This window comes from Eubalaena glacialis, chromosome 18, assembly GCF_028564815.1.
Source record: "Eubalaena glacialis isolate mEubGla1 chromosome 18, mEubGla1.1.hap2.+ XY, whole genome shotgun sequence".
Taxonomy (NCBI): Eukaryota; Metazoa; Chordata; class Mammalia; order Artiodactyla; family Balaenidae; genus Eubalaena; species Eubalaena glacialis.
Window position 1 is genome coordinate 54,860,907 of NC_083733.1, and position 16,912 is coordinate 54,877,818.

The 16,912-nt window shown below is 37.9% G+C and overlaps 1 pseudogene; it reads right to left on the reverse strand.

The window, feature by feature from the left end:
• Positions 1-6,192: 6,192 nt before the first annotated feature.
• Positions 6,193-7,959, reverse strand: LOC133078929 (zinc finger protein 345-like; annotated as a pseudogene).
• Positions 7,960-16,912: the final 8,953 nt, after the last annotated feature.

A 16,912-nucleotide genomic window follows, 5' to 3' on the forward strand; every position in this document is an offset into this window, starting at 1 on the left:
TCTTCTCTCCTGGCAAATGCTCAAGTATACAATACAATATTATTAACTATAGGTCCTAGGCTGTACAGTAAACTCTAGGACTTAACTCATCTTGTGTATCTGAAACTTGAACCATTTGACTATTACCTCCCCATTTCTCCTTCCCTAAGTTTTTATTTTTATACAGACTAATAGCACCTTTCTCCAAGAGTGCTTGTGAGGATAACGTGAAATCTGACATGAAGTAAAGGTCCAGCAGTCAGTACTAGCTGTCTCCCACACCTTCTCAGCCCTTCCTGTTTTTTGGACTTGGGCCCTTGGCTGGGGCAAAATTGTGTGCTGAGACCAGTTGTAACTCTGCTTCTCACATTGGGGCAGGGGCAAGCTAGACTCCTTCAGGGTTCTCCTTGTCCCATCCCTTCCCTCATCTAACTTTTTTTTTCTTCCAGTTTTATTGAGCTATAATTGACATACAGTACCATATAAGTTTAAGGTATACAGCATAATATTTGACTTACATACATCATGAAATGATGACCACAATAAGTTTAGTGAACATCCATCATCTCATATAGATACAAAAGAAAAAGAAAAAATTAATTTTTCCTTGTGATGAAAACTCTTAGTATTTATTCCCTTAACAACTTTTGTATGTAACATACAGCAGTATTAATTATATTAATCATGTTATATATTACATCTCTAGTACTTATTTATCTTATAACTGGAAGATTGTACCTCTTGATGACCTTCATCCAATTCCCCCTCCTCCTACCCACCGCCTGGGGTGACCACAAATCTGATCTCTTTTTCTATGAGTTTGTTTGTTTTTTTGTTGTTGTCATTGAAGTATAATAGACCTACAACACTATATTAGTTACTGGTGCACAACATAGTGATTCAATATTACTATACATTACAAAATGATCACTATGAGGTGATGACTCTTAAGGTGGTGCTGGCACGGTCCACACAACAGGAGTGGAGGAGGTTCTAGGATAGTACAGGTATCGTAAGAAACTGCTGAGGCATCTAGGGATGAGTTATGCCATATGGTATCAATAAGACATGGGGAATATTGGAAAAAGAATGAAGTGATTGCTGCAGGGACTGGTTGGAGACCGATCATATGGCTGTAGAAGAGGAACAACCCTGATCATTGGGTATAGAACACTTAGACCTTTTGAGGTGAGGGTAGAGGGAGGGACCATTAATCTCTCTCAACTCTTATCCCTGTCCAGCACCTGGCCAGTTTATCCCAAATTGTCACCATCACGTCAACATAACTGTTGACCAACAAATAGTCCTAATCAGAAACCTTCCAAGAGCTGCTGACTTCAGAAAGGAACAGCCTCCACTTGAAATGATAGAACAAGATTATTTTTTGACACTGATAGGATTTTCTTTAGCCTATTCTCTTGTTTTTCAAACTGTTGATTATTCTAAACTCTCTAGGATGAGTGGTAATAGACAATTGTATTGCCCTGGACTTCCCACTGGCCAGTACAGGTGATGTATATGTGCATACATTGCAAACATTTCTTGCCACACTTGGATCATTGAAACAGGGAAAGCAGAGCAACCCATTTTTCACCTTGGAAAAAAAGTGTGTAGCTCTCTCAGGTTGATCCCAGTGGCAGCTGAGACATATTTAGCTGACTTGGCTCCAGATTGGGCCTACTAGAAGTCATAGTTGTGGTCAGTGGTCACTATGTTTCTTAAGGCAATGGAACATATTTGGTCCAAGCCTCTATCTATACAACTAATTAGAGTATCAGATGGGGTAGCCTATGATCCTGAGAATTCTTAGCTGGATACTGAACTGTTGGGGCGTGGAATTGTAGGGAACAGCTCCACTGTTCGCTACAGTTGCATGGACCCATGCAGGTGAAGGCTTGAAATACAGCTTACCTGAGTCTTGGTAGAATGCCTTGTGATTCTCCTAGAACATGAAAGGAGGGAGGCCAGTAAGGAGCTGCTACCAGGCCATCTCCCATTTGCCTCCTTGTGTTAGAACTTGGGAGGCTGTTTTGAGATAGTTTCTAATCACCTTCAGGTTCTGGTGAAGTATGGGGCTTTCTGCCCAACACCGCCCGCCCCGCCCCCCCCCCCCAACAGAGCTGCAAAAACAAAACAAAACAACACACCACCAACAAAAGAATAGAACTGCTGAATATTAAACTGCTTAGCTGCAGTCTGGGACTGACTTCTCAGCAATGAAGTTAGTATCCCACAACTCACAATGCACTCATCCAGCCCCTTTGTTTCAGTGCCATCCTTTTCGGCATCTAGAACAAGAATCATAGGGAGCTTGGTGTCTTTTCATTGTATACATAAGTAATAAACTGTCCAAGTCTAAGAGTGGTTCATAGTATTTTACTGGTTGAAACAGTCAGGCCTTGTCTTGTGTACGTGAGCTTGACAAAGATCTTTAAGAACTGCTAACTGTGTTCAAAGCAATCTAGACTTTTTCTATCGTGCTCTTTACAATTCTTCCAGTGTCCTATTTCCACTCCCACATTTTAGTTATTTGTTACAGCAGCACTTCACTTCTGGTATCCAAATCTATTTTAGTTTTCTATTATGGCATAATAAATTAACAAAAACTTAGCATCTTAAAACAGCACCCATTTAAATTTGGTTCAGTACAACCAACTCACAGTTATTAAGCATCTATAGAGACCTTGGGGGATATAGCAATGCATGTGAAAAGTCCCCTATCTTCTTTAAGTTTTTGTGTTTTGTTGTTTGGCTGCGTTGGGTCTTCATTGCTGCATGCAGGCTTTTTCTAGTTGAGGTGAGCGGGGGCTACTCTTCACTGCAGTGCACGGGCTTCTCATTGCGGTGGCTTCTCTTATCGCAGAGCACAGGCTCTAGGTGTGCAGGCTTCAGTAGTTGCAGCATGTGGGCTCAGTAGTTGCTGCACACAGGCCCTAGAGCACACAGGCTTCAGTAGTTGCGGCACACAGGCTGTAGGGCGCATGGGCCTCAGTAGTTGTAGTGCGTGGGCTCATTAGTTGTGGCTCATGGGCTCTAGAGTGAAGGCTCAGTAGTTGTGGCACACGGGCTTAGTTGCTCCACGGCATGTGGGATCTTCCCGGACCAGGGATCAAACCCATGTCCCCTGCATTGGCAGGTGGATTCTTAACCACTGCACCACCAGGGAAGTCCCCTTCTCTAAGTTTTAATAGCTGGTGTTTTTTGATCATTTGCATTTGAGTATTTTTGGCCTTTTTTTCTCTTGATGTAAATCATGATTAAATTAGACATCACGCCACTGTTTTTGTACATGGCATTTGGTAATAAATTCAATATTTTTGCTAGAAAAGAAAACACCCATTTATTAGCTCACAGTTCTGTAGGTCAGAAGTCCTGTATGACATGACTGGTTTTCTGCTCAGGGTTTCATAAGGCTTAAACAAGGTGTTAACTGGCCTGAGTTCTCATTTGGTGAGAAAAAGTGACAGACAACCCAATAAAAATAGGCAATAGGCTTGAACAGACACTTCACAAAAGAGTACATTTAAATGGCTAACAAATGACATAGGAAAAGATGCCAAAAGTCAGTACTTCTCAGAGAAATGCAAATTAAAACCACAATGTAATTCTACTACATGCTCAGTAAAATAGTTAAAATTGAAAAGACTCACCATATCAGTTGTTGATGAGGATGTGGACCAAATAGAAATCTCATACATTGCTACTGTGAATGCAAAATGGCATAGCCACTTTTGCAAAACTGGCAGCAGGTAGTTGGCAGGATAAGGTCCCCCAATGATGTTCATAGCCTGGATATATTAGGGTTCTCCAGAAAAACAGAACATATATATATTCTGTCAACCTGGAATTCTAAATATATCTAGAAAAATTAAAATAAAATACATATTCTGACAAACAAAAGCTTAGATATTTAATGGCAGTGTACCTGCACTAAAATAAATGCTAAAGGAAATTTTTTATGTAGAAGGAAAATTATGCCAGATGGATCAACATTTTTTCAAAGAAATTTTTGGACTTTGTATAAACTATAGAAATATTGCTCAGCTTTTTTGGAGTGAACAATCATCTAGATTTAACTGAATACACTTGGGAATTTAAATTACTGATTTATTTAGGATGTTACACAAATATTCATAATTGGTACCATAAGTTTTGTTTTCCCCTTCTAGTTTAAAATTAAGGTTATGCAAGAGTCATAGAATTAAATATCAAACTTTCATGTTTAAATATTCTATGAGGAGATCCTTAAAGTTTTGGGAATCTTGCCTATAAAAAGTATCAGGCAATTTCTTTAGAAATGGCTAGATGTTTATTCAGTTTTTATTGGACTGAGTGTTCCTATCTCTCTTGACTCAATTCTGGAGATTTCTATTTTTGAAAAATAAGCATTTTACTTTTTCAGAATTACTGGCAAAAAGGGTATATATGCTACCCATAAAATCTCTAATTTGTAGTAATGTCAGTTTCTTAGTCATAATGCTTATCTCCCTTTTTTTCCCCAGAACTTCTAAAATTGTTTTCTTCAAGAAACACCATTTGTGCTTTTCATCCATTTAGACTTTTCGTTTTTCTATTTCAGTTATTTTTACCTTCGTTTTTACAAATGCATTCCATTGTCTTTAGATATTTCTGGGATTTTTCTTAGTTTCTCAAAACTATATACTTACTTTAAAATTTTCTAGTATTCTAATACATCCATGAATGTAGAGCTGTAAATTTTCTTCCATGTAGTTTTGTCAGGCACCATTTTCTATGTAGAATACCCTCTATTATTTATTCCTAGTGAAATTGTAATTTGTGTTGATTTCACCCTTAATCAAAGGGCAATTTAGATGAGAATTGAATTAGTATTTGGATATTTTGGCTACCCAATGTGTTCTAAGTTAGATAATGTGTTCTATAATATTACTATTTTTTGTACACTTCTCATTATTCTGATAGTTGTGGTCTCAACCACCCCATACACATTTATGGACATTTTTACTATGGTATGTCATGATTCAGCATAAAGACTGAGTTCTACAGGAAGGCTTTACTACATTTTAACATCTTTATTTAATTTTGGTTTTAAGTTTATTTCCGATATGAAGTGTCTTGTTATTGCATAAGGTATATATTGTGGTTAAACACCATTCCATAAATGAATGAGATGAAGACTATAATTGCTAACATTTACTGAACAAGTCACCAGTTACATACATGGGTTCATTAACTCATGTAATCCTCATTACACTCTTTGACAGTTACTATAGTCACCTCCATTTTGCCATACTTGAAGTATAATACATAAGATTGAAAGCAATATTACATTTCTACAGATTATAAACAGTATGTGTATATATATGTATATATATATACACACACACACACACATACATATATACTTATATATGTGTGTGTGCCGTTGCGTAAAAAGGCTCTTGAAAATAAAATAAAGTAAAATAAAAAGGATCTTGAATGAAACTGCCAACAGTGGTAAATTTAGGGAAGAAACTAGGGTAAGGGAACTAGACAAAAGGGAGTTTAGCTTATCTGTAATGTTTAAAATTTTTTTTAAGTATAAGGCACCCATGGATAATTTCAGAAATAAAAAATAAAGCAGACAAGTATACAAAATGTGCAAACAGGATATTGAAAGAATTATTTATAAAGGCAAAATTTAGAAGGTAAATATATTTTATCAACAGATTAGTAAAATAATAGTAGAGCCACACTGATAAACACTAACTCCATTCAAGTAAGGATAATGATATGATATTTACTGACTTGGAAAACTGTTCATGATGTATTCTGTCATAGAAAATGTAGTTTATGAAATATGATATTTTCTTTAAAAATTTTCTGAGAAGACTTGTTTTGACAATTTGAGAGTGGTTATTATAATGGTTGATAGGATTAAAGGTTTCTTTTGTGCCTTCTGAATTCCTCTGAAAAAATTACAATAAAATATTAATATTAAAAGGAACTCTCTTCAAAAAAAAGTGGTATAGTTCTATTTATATTATGATATATAAAAAGTAAAAATAATTAAGACAAAAAGGTACAGGTACAGATATATATATGTATATACATATACATACACACACATATACATATGAATACTTAAATTGTTGCCCTGAAACTTAAGTTTATATAAATAAGAATAAATCACCAAACCAGTAGGAAAAGCAACTAGAAAGAATAAGTAGTGATGGGTTCAGAATCTTGGAGAAAAAGAAGTCAACTTAGAACTGTAATGCACAACTAAAAATGAAATTAATTAATATTGACCGGTAAATAATTAATTTTAATGATCAGTAAATATACATAGGACAAAAATACCTTAGAATTAAATTAGGAAAAATAAAATGAAATCCCACGGTTATTCCTTAATAAGTTCTCTGTTGTTTAGGGTTGATCTGGCACAAAATAAGTTTTTATTTTCCTCATTCACAGTTATAAATTCTGATATTAAGTAAGGAATGAACTGTGGTCTTCTGACATTTACTGTATTCTTATGCATTTAGGTTGTGAAAAGCAAATAAAAGCCTCTTTGTATTAATTATGGGATACCTCATCAGCATGAAGTCCTATCTCAAATTAGGTAAATATCCATACTTGAATGCCTTTCCCCACAGATACCTTTCAGTTTCTTACCAGCATGACCTTTTTGATGTTGATTAAGATTTGAACTACGTACAAAAACCTTCCCACATTCATTGCATTCATAGAGTTTCTCACCATATGAATTCTCTGATGTTGAGAAAGATCTGAGGAACGATGAAAGGCCTTTCTACATTCCTTACATTCAAAGGGTTTCTCACCGGTATGAATTCTCTGATGCCGGATAACGGCTGAGCTACTGCTAAAGGTTTTCCCACATTCCTTACATTCATAGGGTTTCTCACCTATATGAATTCCCCAGTGTTGGCCAAGGCCTGAAGGGTGATAAAAAGCCTTTCCACATTCTTTACACACATATGGTTTCTCACCAGTGTGAATTCTCTGATGTTCTGTAAGTATAGAAATGTTATGAAAGGTCTTTCCGCATGCCATACAAACATAGGGCTTCTCACCTGTGTGAATTCTCTGATGTTCTATAAGTTTTGAACTGCTACAAAAGGCCTTTCCACAATCCTTACATACACAGGGTTTTTCACCAGTATGAACTTTCTGATGTCGATTAAGGGCTGAACTACTTCTAAATGCCTTAGGACAATTTTTACATTCATAGGGCTTCTCATCAGTTTGAATTCTATGATGTATTTAAAAATATGATGCACTCTTAAAGGCCTTGCCACATTCCTTACATTCATAGGGTTTTTCACCAGTATGGATTCTTTGATGTCTTTTAAGATCTGAGGAATAATGAAAAGCTTTACCACATTCTTTACATAGATAAGGTTTCTCACCAGTGTGAATTCTCTGATGCAGAATAATGGCTGATGTACTACTAAAGGCTTTTCCACATAACTTACATTGATAAGGTTTCTCAGTGCTGTGAAGTCTCTGGTGAATATAAGGTCTGAGGAATGATGAAAAACCTTCCCACCTTCTTTAGCTAGACAGGGTTTCTCACATGTGTGAATTCTCTGATGCGATTTAAATATTGAACCAGTACTAAAGGCTCTTCCACATTCTTTACACTCATAGATTTTCTCCTCAGTATGGATGCTCTGATGTTGTACACTGTCTAAGGCCCCACCACATTCCTTATGTTCATAGGTTTCACCAGGAAGCATGATCTGAGGCTGAGTATGTTCTGAACCTCTACTAGTGGCCTTCCCATATTCCTTATAGTTACTGAATTTCTTGCCAGTATCAATTCTGTGATGTGCAGTTAGTTGAAAGTCATGCACCAAACCTTTCTCATAGTCCCTGCATTCACAGGCTTTCTCTTCAATATAAAGTTTTTGATATAGAGTAAAAGATGTGTGCTGACTGAAAATGTGTATATTTTCATAGTTGAAAATAACTTGATTAAATTTTTTTTCATGAGATCTTTGTTTTTTCCCAGTCTTTCTTTCACATTCCCAATCATCTCTATAACAGGAACACTCAAGTCCATGTTTTGTAATATGTCCCAATATAAACCATTGGGGTGATTCTATTTCATAAATTTCCTTCTTCAGAGATAATTTCTTGGTTTCAGGCCTAGATCCACAGTCTGAAAGAAAGCACAATAGAAAACAGTCACTTTTGTTTTTCATTCACTGTTTTTTTTCCTGGAAGAAATGAAACTTTTATGGTATAAACGGGAATTAAACTGCAATTAGGAGTCAAGATGGTGTACTAGGAGGACGCAGAATTCACATCTCCTCACAACTAGGGCACCTACCAGGCACCGGTGGGGGACCACGGACACCTAAGGGGATGGGAGGAACCCCCAGCGACTGGGTAGGACGTGGGGCTTGGGAGTGAAGGGGGAGGAGAAGTGGAGGCGGGATGGGACTGGCACCCCTGAGGGGCGGCTGGGGGAGGGGAAGGGATCCCACGCCCAAAGGGGGAAATTGGGGAACCACTGGGAGGGCAGAGGATCAAAAGGGAGCATGGCCAGGTTTTCCCTGCCAACGTGGGCCCCCAGGAACCTGGTGAGACCCCGGGCCCGATCCTCTGCCCACCTAGGCCCCCTCCAGCTGTGCGGGTCCTGAGGGAGTGGGAGGGAGGGAAGAGGGAGGAAAAGTAAAGGCCGGACCTCTGGGACCAGCACCCCTGAGGGGTGGCTGGGGGAGGGAAGGAGTTCCTACACCCAGCAGGACTCACCCACGGTTAGGGGTCCAGTGGTGACAGGGGAGACCCTGGGGGAGATGGTGGGGGAGGGGCGCGAGGGAACGGGGCCAGTGCTTTCCCTGTCCACATAGGCACCGAGGAGCCTGTTGGGCTCCCAGGCCTAATCCTCTGCCCTTGGAGCCTCCCTCGTGCCGCGCAGAGCCCAAGCCCTGCCCCTACACCCCCACCCAGGGCCCCACCTCTACACTCGGAGACACCCTCCAATGTGCTGGGCCTAAACACCACCCACACACCCTCACTCAGGGCCCCACCTCCAAACTCTGGAACGCCACACTCCAGAGGCCCTCCTTTCCACGTGCTGCCTGTCCCCCTCTGTACAGGTCCTAAGCATAGGCCCCGCCCCACGCTTGAACGTCACCCTGCCTAGGCCCAGCCCCACGCTCAAACATCACCCCCCCACCCACTTAGGTCCCACCCCACCCTAAACCCCGCCTCTGCCTAAGTTCCACCCCGGCTTAAACTCCCCCCCATAGCCAAGGCTTTTTTCTTTTCTTTTTTCCTCTTTTAGATTGGGGTTCTGTTTTACCTTGTTGATTCATTGTTGTTGATTCTTTTATAGTTTTATTTTTCCTAATAAATCTTTTATTTTTCTACTTTTATTTTATTCTTTATACTTTGTTAGTGATCTCTCGTTTTGGCCTGTTCCCCCCCACTTGTTTTTTTCTTTTTTTCTTTTTTCTGTTGTGGATTTATTTTACCTAGTTGCAGTTCTTTCAATTATAGTTTTATTTTTCCTAATATATTTTTTATCTTTCTAATTTTATTTATTTTTTATTCTTCGATATTGTACTGCTTTTTTTCTTTCTTCCTTCTTTCTTTTTTTTTTCCTTTTTTTTTTTTTTTTTTACTGTGCCATGAACCTTGTGGGATCTTGGTTCCCAGGCCAGAGGTCGGGCCTGGCTCCTGTGGTGGAAGCTCCGAGTCCAAACCGCTGGACTAACAGAGAACCTTAGACCTCAGGGAGTATCAGTCAGAGTGAGGCCTCCCGGAGGTCCTCCCCTCAGCACCAAGACCCAGCTCCATCCAACTGCCTGCAAACTCCAGTGCTGGACATGTCAGGCCAAACAACAAGTAAGACAGGAACACAGCACCACACATCAAAAAAAAAAAAAATGAAATGACAAAAAAATTTGTTACAGACGAAGGAGTAAGGTAAAAACCTACAAGACCACATAAATGAAGATGAAATAGGCAACCTACCTGAAAAAGAATTCAGAATAATGATAGAAAGATGATCCAAAATCTCGGAAACAGAATGGAGAAAATGCAAGAAACATTTAACAAGGATCTAGAAGAACTAAAGAGCAAACAAACAGTGATGAACAACACATTTACTGAAATTAAAAATACTGTAGAAGGAATCAATAACAGAATAACTGAGGCAGAAGAACGGATAAATGAACTGGAAGATAAAATGGTGGAAATAGCTGCCAGGGAGCAGAATAAAGAAAAAAAAATGAAAAGAATTGAGAACAGTCTCAGAGACCTCTGGGACAACATTAAATGCACCAACATTTGAATTATAGGGGTCCCAGAAGAAGAAGAGAAAAAGAAAGGGTCTGTGAAAATATTTGAAGAGATTATAGTAGAAAAATTCCCTAACATGGGAATGGAAATAATCAAGTCCAGGAAGCACAGAGAATACCATACAGGAAAACCCAAAGAGAAACACACTGAGACACATATTAATCAAACTATCAAATATTAAATACAAAGAAAAAATATTGAAAGCAGCAAGGGAAAAGCAACAAATAACATACAAGGGAATCCCCATAAGGTTAACAGCAAAGTTTTCAGCAGACTCTACAAGCCAGAAGGCAGTGGCAGGACATTTAAAGTGATGAAAGTGAAAAACATACAACCAAGATTACTCTACCCAGCAAGGATCTCATTCAGGTTCGAAGGAGAAATTAAAACCTTTACAGATAAGCAAAAGTTAAGAGAATTCAGCACCACTAAACCAGCTTTACAACAAATGCTAAAGGAACTTCTCTAGGCAGGAAACACAAGAGAAGGAAAAGACCTACCATAACAAACCCAAAACAATTAAGAAAATGGTAATAGGAATATACATATCGATAACTACCTTAAATGTAAATGGATTAAATGCTCCAACCAAAAGACATAGACTGGCTGAATGGATACAAAAACAAGACTCGTACATATGCTGTCTACAAGAGACACACTTCAGACCTAGGGACACATACAGACTGAAAGTGAAGGGATGGAAAAAGATATTCCATGCAAATGGAAATCAAAAGCAAGCTGGAGTAGCAATTCTCATATCAGACAAAATAGACTTTAAAATAAAGACTATTACAAGAGACAAAGAAGGACACTACATGATGATCAAGGGTTCAATCCAAGAAGAATATATAACAATTGTAAATATTTATGCACCCAACATAGGAGCACCTCAATACATCAGGCAAATGCTAACAGCCATAAAAGGGGAAATCGACAGTAACACAATCATAGTAGGGGACTCTAACACCCCACTTTCACCAATGGACAGATCATCCAAAATGAAAATAAATAAGGAAACACAAGCTTTAAATGATACATTAAATACGATGGACTTAATTGATATTTATAGGACATTCCATCCAAAACAACAGAATACACTTTCTTCTCAAATGCTCATGGAACATTCTCCAGGATAGACCATATCTTGGGTCACAAATCAAGCCTTGGTAAATTTAAGAAAATTGAAATTGTATCAAGTATCTTTTCCGACCACACGCTATGAGACTAGATATCAGTTACAGGAAAAAACCTGTAAAAAATACAAACACATGGAGGCTAAACAATACTCTACTAAATAGCCAAGAGATCACTGAAGAAATCAAAGAGGAAATCAAAAGATACCTAGAAACAAATGACAATGAAAACACGATGACCCAAAACCTATGGGATGCAGCAAAAGCAGTTCTAAGAGGGAAGTTTATAGCAATACAATCCTACTTCAAGAATCAAGAAAAATCTCAGATAAACAAACTAACCTTACACCTAAAGCAATTAGAGAAAGAACAACAACAAAAAAAAAAACCCCAAAGTTAGCAGAAGGAAAGAAATCATAAAGATCAGATCAGAAATAAATGAAAAAGAAATGAAGGAAACAATAGCAAAGATCAATAAAACTAAAAGCTGCTTCTTTGAGAAGATAAACAACATTGATAAACGATTAGCCAGAGTCATCAAGAAAAAAGGGAGAAGACTCAAATCCACAGAATTAGAAACGGAAAAGGAGAAGTAACAACTGACACTGCAGAAATACAAAGGATCATGAGAGATTACTACAAGCAACTATATGCCAATAAAATGGACAACCTGGAAGAAATGGACATATTCTTAGAAAGGCACAACCGTCTGCGACTGAACCAGGAAGAAAGAGAAAATATAAATAAACCAATCACAAGCACTGAAATTGAAACTGTGATTAAAAATCTTCCAACAAACAAAAGGCCAGAACCAAATGGCTTCACAGTTGAATTCTATCAACATTTAGAGGAGAGCTAACACCTATCCTTCTCAAACTCATTCTACGAGGCCACCATCACCCTGATACCAAAGCCAGACAAAGATGTCAGAAAAAAAAAAACTACAGGCCAATATCTCCAATGAACATAGATGCAAAAATCCTCAACAAAATACTAGCATAAAGCATCCAACAGCAGGGCTTCCCTGGTAGCACAGTGGTTAAGAATCCGCCTGCCAATGCAGGGGACATGGGTTCGAGCCCTGGTCTGGGAAGATCCCACATGCTGCGGAGCAACTGGGCCCGTGAGCCACAATTACTGAGCCTGCGCGTCTGGAGCCTGTGCTCCACAACAAGAGAGGCCGCGATAGTGAGAGGCCCACGCACTGCGATGAAGAGTGGCCCCCGCTTGCCACAACTAGAGAAAGCCCTCACACAGAAAAAACGAAGACCCAACACAGCCATAAATAAATAAATAAATAAATTTATATTAAAAAAAAAAGAATCCAACAGCACATTAAAAGGATCATACACCATGATCAAGTGGGGTTTATCCCAGGAATGCAAGGATTCTTCAATGTACACAAATCAATGTGATACACCATTTTAACAAACTGAAGGATAAAAACCATATGATCATCTCAATAGATGCAGAAAAAGCTTTTGACAAAATTCAACACCCATTTATGATAAAAACTCTCCAGAAAGTAGGCATAGAGGGAACCTACCTCAACTTAATAAAGGCCATGGATGACAAACCCACAGCCAACATCGTCCTCAATGGTGAAAAACTGAAACCATTTCCTTTAAGATCAGAAACAAGACAAGGTTGCCCACTCTCACCACTATCATTCAACATAGTTTTGGAAGTTTTAGCCACAGCAATCAGAGAAGAAAAAGAAATAAAAGGAATACAAATTGGAAAAGAAGTAAAACTGTCACTGTTTGCAGATGACATGATACTATACATAGAGACTCCTAAAGATGCTACTAGAAAACTATGAGAGCTAATCAATGAATTTGGTAGAGTAGCAGGATACAAAATTAATGCACAGAAATCTCTTGCATTCTTATACACTAATGATGAAAAATCTGAAAGAGAAATTAAGGAAACGCTCCCATATACCACTGCAACAAAAAGAATAAAATACCTAGGAATAAACCTACCTAAGGAGACAAAAGACCTGTATGCAGAAAAGTATAAGACAATGATGAAAGAAATTAAAGATGACACAAACAGATGGAGAGATATACCATGTTCTTGGATTGGAAGAATCAGTATTGTGAAAATGACTATACTACCCAAGGCCATCTACAGATTCAATGCAATCCCTGTCAAACTACCAATAGCGTTTTTCACAGAACTAGAACAAAAAATTGCACAATTTGTATTGAAACACAAAAGACCCTGAATAGCCAAAACAATCTTGAGAAAGAAAAACAGAGCTGGAGGAATCAGGTTCCTGGACTTCAGACTATACTACAAAGCTACAGTAATCAAGGCAGTATGGTACTGGCACAAAAGCAGAAATATAGATCAATGGAACAGGATAGAAAGCCTAGAGATAAACCCACACACATATGGTCACCTCATCTTTGATAAAGGAGGCAAGAGTATACATGGAGAAAAGACAGCCTCTTCAATAAGTGGTGCTGGGAAAACTGGACAGCTACCTGTAAAAGAATGAAATTAGAACACGTCCTAACACCATACACAAAAATAAACTCAAAATGGATTAAAGACCTAAATGTAAGGGCAGACACTATAAAACTCTTAGAGGAAAACATAGGCAGAACACTCTATGACATAAATCACAGCAAGATCCTTTTTGACCCACCTCCTAGAGAAATGGAAATAAAAAAAAAAATAAACAAATGGGACCTAATGAAACTTCAAAGCTTTTGCACAGCAAAGGAAACCATAATCAAACAAAATGACAACACTCAGAATGGGAGAAAATATTTGCAAACGAAGCAACTGACAGAGGATTAATCTCCAAAATATACAAGCAGCTCATGTAGCTCAATATCAAAACAAGAAACAACCCAATCCAAAAATGGGCAGAAGACCTAAATAGACATTTCTCCAAAGAAGATATACAGATTGCCAACAAACACATGAAAAGATGCTCAACGTCACTAATCATTAGAGAAATGCAAATCAAAACTACGAGGTATCACCCCACACCGGTCAGAATGGCCATCATCAAAAAATCTACAAACAATAAATGCTGGAGAGGGCTGGAGAAAAGGGAACCCTCTTGCACTGTTGGTGGGAATGTAAATTGGTACAGCCACTATGGAGAACAGTATGGAGGTTCCTTAAAAAACTAAAAATAGAACGACCATATGACCCAGCAATCCCACTACTGGGCATATACCCTAAGAAAACCATAATTCAAAAAGGGACATGTACCACAATGTTCATTGCAGCACTATTTACAATAGCCAGGACATGGAAGCAACATAAGCGTCCATCGAGAGATGAATGGATAAAGAAGATGTGGCACATATATACAATGGAATATTACTCAGCCATAAAAAGAAACGAAATTGAGTTATTTGTAGTGAGGTGGATGGACCTAGAGTCTGTCATACAGAGTGAAGTAAGTCAGAGAGAGAAAAACAAATACCATATGCTAACACATATATATGGAATCTAAAAAAGAATATGGTTTTGATTAATATAGGGGCAGGACAGGAATAAAGACACCGATGTAGAGAATGGACTTGAGGACACGGGGAGGGGGAAGGGTAAGCTGTGATGAAGTTAGAGAGTAGCATTGACATATATACACTACCAAATGTAAAATAGATAGCTAGTGGGAAGCAGCTTCATGGCACAGGGAGATCAGCTCTGTGCTTTGCGACCACCTAGAGGGGAGGGATAAGTAGGGTGGGAGGGAGACACAAGAGGGAGGGGATGTGGGGATATATGTATGCATATAGCTGATTCACTTTGTTATACAGCAGAAACTAACACAACATTGTAAAGCAATTATACTCCAATAAAGATGTTTTAAAAAATTTCAATTAACATATATAAATGTGAATGACTTATACGGTGATCAAATATACTTGTAGAATCTGATAAATCGACAAAGTACATATATTGATGGGAAGTCATACTGGATGATGAGGTGATTAGGAAATTTTAATAAGATCTACAGATACATATGACAAAAACACATAACTATGAAATGTTAAAATGATGCTCTAAAGAAACCAACAAAAAAATATGGACCTACTATTCCCCAGTTTTCTTTAACATTTACTGGAAATTATAGACACTGAAGTGAGACTATGACAAAAACTAAAAGAAAAAGAAAAAGAAGCAAAAGGTCTAACCATTTAAAAGCAAGAAAAAACTGACAAGACAGTTATCTGCAGGGAAACAAATTATGGAAGTTTTCTAAAAGTTAATAAGATGAAAAATCAAGAGACATATAAAAGAGAAAAATAGTTTTAATTGCATTTATCTTTTGAAAGTTTGCCTGCTTATTTTTGGAATGAACGACTAGGTGTGAGATAACTGATTAATGAGTAAAATTCATTTGTCATTTCCTAGATATTGCCAAATTCCTCTCATATGAAGTTGTACATTCACTCAAGCAACATTTTAATTTTAGTGCCTATTTCCCCACAGCTTCTCAACTACAGTACATCAGCAAACTCTGGGATATTTGCCAGTTTGATAGGTCTCTCAGTGTGGTTTTAATTAGCTTTTTTTCTGTAATGAGCAAGGCTGAACATCTCCTTATGTGCTTTTGTGGATCTGCATTTGTTTTTTCATATTCAAATCTAAGACTCATCTGGAATTTAATCTGATATATCAATAAAGTGAAAGGGTAACCCACAGAATGGAAGAAAATATTTGCAAGTCATGTATATCTGATAAGGGATTAATATCCAGAGAACATAAAGCACTCCTACAACTCCACAACAAAAGCCCAAACAACTCAACTTTAAAATGTGCAAAGGACCTGAGAATATTTTGGCAGTTCCTCAAAAAGTTAAACATTGAGTTACCATATGACTCAGCAATTTCATTCCTAGGTATATACTCAAGGGAATTGAAAACATGTACAACTGACCCTTCAACATGTGTTTGAATTGCACAGCTCCACTTATATGTCGGTTTTTTCCAATAGTAAATTACTACAGTAGTACACAGTCCATGGTTGGTTGAACCCATGGATGCTGAGGAACTGAGGATAGGGATGGCTGACTATAAGTTATACTTGGATTAACCCCCACTTTGTTCAAGCGGCAACTGTAATCATACAGAAACTTGTTCATGAATGTTCACAGCATCATTATCTGTAATAGCCCAAATGTGGAAATAATCCAATGTCTGTCAATTGATGAATGGATAAACCATGATGGAATTTATTTAGCCATAAAAAGGAAGTAGTGATACATGCTACAGTATGTGAACCTCAAGACATTATGTGAAAGAGCCAGTCACAAAGACCACATATTGCATTATGCCATTTACACTGGCAGCCTATACAGAAAGTAGATTACTGGTTGCCCAGTGTTGGGGAGAGAGGGTGAAAAAAGGGGAGTGACTACTAATGGGTACAAGGTTTCTTTGGGGGAGGAAGACAATGTTCTAAAATTAGATTATGGTGATGGTAGCACAACTCTGTAAATACAATTAATAGCCATCTAACTGTATACCTT